General features: G+C 46.6%; 1 pseudogene; it reads right to left on the reverse strand.

Annotated features, from left to right (window-relative positions):
* Window positions 1–557: 557 nt before the first annotated feature.
* Window positions 558–938, reverse strand: LOC104664246 (annotated as a pseudogene).
* Between the last annotated feature and the right edge of the window lie 2,881 nt (window positions 939–3,819).

Genomic DNA, 3,819 nt, shown 5'->3' on the forward strand with positions numbered 1-3,819 from the left:
CTAGAGCAGCGTTTGCAGTCAGGGCTGCTTTCTTACACACAGCCCATTTACTCTGCGTTTGTGCCAACTATTACGGCAAATGCGTTTTGCAGGGATTATGCTTCACAACTCAGGCCTACAGATCCTCTTAGGGAGATCTCTCCAGCTAAGTAGAAAACTACCCAAAAAGGCGGCGGGTTCTGTGAACCTGAAGAGAAGACTCAGGGTCTCTCTGAAAGCCTTTAAATTACTGCTGGAATTGCAAGTTCCTATTAGTGAGAAAAGAGCATTAAAATAACTTGAAGGTCTATTTTATTGGCAACTTAGAATGCAAAGTATTTTATTTTTAAACTTTTAAAATTTGAAAACAAGCTAGCCTACATTAAATAATATAGTTTCCAAGTGAGCTCAGTTTTTCTGCTTGAAATACAAACACAACTTCTAACACTCCTAGGTGGGAACAGTACTGTTTGATGATCTGTGATTAGATGAACTGATCGATCTCAGTTGGCAACATCCCTTTTTTTTGCCTTGGTAAGCATTTAAAAAAATTCTAGAATAGACGCATTTTTCTAGTTTTACACTGACAATTTCATCCCAAACGTCTCCTGGGAGACATAGACCATGTACAGGAATCTATCTTCATCCTTCTCACTCTCATACACCTCTGAGACCATGAAGACGCTCACCACGCTTGTCCGCTCACCACCAGGAGGAGGGTTTGATTAGCACTGAGCTGTAAGCGCCTTCTAATTATTTATCTTGATGAGCTCACTCTCGTTGATGTCTGGAACGTCAGGTACAAGGAACTTCGTTTTATCCAGGACAGGAAGCTGCTTCTCACCCTTGTATCGTTCTGTTATCACCGGGATTTTGGCTGGATGCTGCTCTCGAATAAGTCGGACATCTACCCTTTGTTCGAAGGTGCATCGCTGCCTGAAGGTCTCCTCCCACGGCATGGTGCAGGGATCTGGGCGGCGGCGGCGACAGGCGAGGGTCCTGGCGGCTTCTGGGGGCGGCGGCGGTGGAAAGTACTTTTTCTTGTCATTCTGTAAGCAATACAATATAACAACTATGTATGTAGCCTTTACGTTGTAATAGTTATTACAACTAATGTAGAGATGATTTAAAGTATAGGGAAGGGCTGGGAGTGGTGGCTGGCTCCTGTAATCCCAGCACTTTGGAAGGCTGAGGTGGGCGAACCACTTGAGGTCAAGAGTTGGAGACCAGCTTGGCCAACACGGTGAAATCCCGTCTCTACTAAAAATACAAAACTTAGCCTGGTGTGGTGGTGCATGCCTGTAGTTCTAGCTACTCGGGAGGCTGAGGCAGGATAATTGCTTGAACCCAGAAGGTGGAGGTTGCAGTGAACCGAGATCATGCCACTGTACTCCAGCCTGGGTGACAGAGCAAGGCTCTGTCTCAGAAAAAAAAAAGGAGGGGGGGAGAATGTGCATAGGTTATATACAAGTACTGCATGATTTTATATCCTGGACTTGAGCATCCTCAGATTTTTGTAAACGGCAGCTAGTAATCAAAACAATCTACTGCTTAACAGTCCCGTGGCCATAGTGAGGAGCCACAAGCTATCTCTCTTTGCTCAGTGACAGGTCTGCAAGTCTCATTATTTCCTGGCCATCTCTATTGGATGCCCATAGATACCTCACATTTGCCTGTACTTATACTTCTCTTTTTTTTTTTTTTTTTTTTTTGAGCCGGAGTCTCGCTCTGTCGCCTGGGCTGGAGTGCAGTGGCCGGATCTCAGCTCACTGCAAGCTCTGCCTCCTGGGTTTATGCTGCCTCAGCCTCCGGAGTAGCTGCGACTACAGGCGCTCGCTTAGCTTTTTGTATTTTTTAGTAGAGATGGGGTTTCACCATGTTAGCTGGGATGGTCTCGATCTCCTGACCTCGTGATCCGCCCGTCTCGGCCTCCCAAAGTGCTGGGATTACAGGCTTGAGCTACCGCGCCCGGCAACTTATACCTCTCTTAAATCTGGGCCTTGTCCACTTTCTCAGTGAGTGGTGTCACTTTCCATTCAGTTGGCAGAGGCAGTCCCCACCTCCCTTAGTTGTCTATATCCAATCTATTTTGAGACAGGGTCTTGCTCTGTCACTCAGGCTGGGTGTGGTGGTGCAATCATAGTTTAAGGCAGCCTCCGTCTCCCAGACTCAAGGGATCCCTCCTGCCTCAGCCTCCTGAGTCACTGAGACCACAGTCATGTGTCACCATGCCTTGCTAATTTTTAAATTTTGTCTCTTTATGTTGCGCAGGCTGGTCTCAAACTTCTTGGCTCAAGTGATCCTCCCGAAGTGCCGGAATTATAGGTATGAGCCACTGTGCCCAACCCATATCCAATCTAATAGTATATAAATCCTCTTAATTCCACTTCTCCAGTGTCTCAAATCCATCCATTTCTCCTTATCCTGGAGAAGGTGCCACCATCTATTGCCCATCTGTCCTCCTGCTGGAGTCAGAGCTGTTTTTCTAGAGTGAAATCTGACCATGTCCTTCCTGCTCAGGTCCCACCAGTTCCTCCCCATTGCTCTTAGAACAAAGCAAACCCTATTGGAGACCCTGAGTGTGATCTGAAATCTCCTCCACGATCTGGTCCCTGCCTTCCTTGCCAGTCTTTCTGGTTTTGAGCGTCTCCCCCTCATTCCCTTCACTCGAGTCTCTCAGAGCTTTGTGTGTTCTTCCTGCTCTTTCACATGGCCTTTGGGTCTGTCTCCACTGCTGTGTAACAGATCAGCTCAAAACTTAGTGGCTTGAAACATCAGAAATTTATTCTGTCACAGTTCAGGAGGCCAGAAGTCCAAAATCAAGGTGTGGGCAGGATTGGCTCCTTTTGGAGACTCTGAGCGAGAATCTGCTCCGTGTCTCTCCCTCCATTGTCACGGGGCTTCTTCCTTGTGTCCCTTTGACCTTGTGTCTAAGTTTCTCCTTTATCTTATGAAGACATCAGTCATTGAATTTAGGGTCCACCCTAATCCAGTATGACCTTAACTAATGACATCTGCAAAGACCCCATTCCCAAATAAGGTCACATTCTGAGATTCTGGGTGAAGGTGAATTTTGGGGAAACATTATTTGAACCACTACACTGTCATGTGCCAAGCATGTGGAATCCCCTCCCCACTTTTAGCTAAAACCGCCAGAATGGATTTAGTGTTGTGGAACCTCTAGACTCCCCGCACCTTGCATGCACACATACGTGCACACTGACACGTGCTGGCACACACGTGCCCAGGGCTTCCTCTTTCTCTCCCATGATCCCTGGTGAAATTTCCTGTAATACCTTTTCATGCTCTCCCTCTGAGGCAGGGAGGGGTACCCCTATCTACAACCAGCTGTGGAAAATACCCCGAGAAGCAGTGAAGGGAGACAGCACTAAGGAGGAGAGTGGTGTGGGCTGAACTAGGAAAGAGGGAAGCTGGCCTGGGGGTTCACTTGGAAGAAAACCTGTTCTCTTCCCAAATCTTAGGATGTCTGGAGGGATAAGGCCATCCAGTCTGGCATCTCCCTGCCTGCACCGCATGGCCTCCTCATCTTTGTATTCCCAGAGACAAACCCAGGGCCTGGGAGACTGAATCCAAACATCAATTTATCAAGCAATCAATCTGTAGAGCAGTAATCTCCAACCTTTTTGGCACCAGGGACCAGTTTCATGGAAGACACTTTTTTCCACAGACTGGAAAGGGCTGGAGGTGTGGGGTGGAGAATGGTTTCAGATGGTTCAAGCTCATTATATGTATTGTGCACTTTATTTCTATTATTATTACATTGTAATGTATAATGAAATAATTATTGTAATGTAAGAATAATAATTATTATTACATTGT

The sequence above is a fragment of the Rhinopithecus roxellana genome, chromosome 16 (assembly GCF_007565055.1).
Source record: "Rhinopithecus roxellana isolate Shanxi Qingling chromosome 16, ASM756505v1, whole genome shotgun sequence".
Lineage (NCBI taxonomy): Eukaryota > Metazoa > Chordata > Mammalia > Primates > Cercopithecidae > Rhinopithecus > Rhinopithecus roxellana.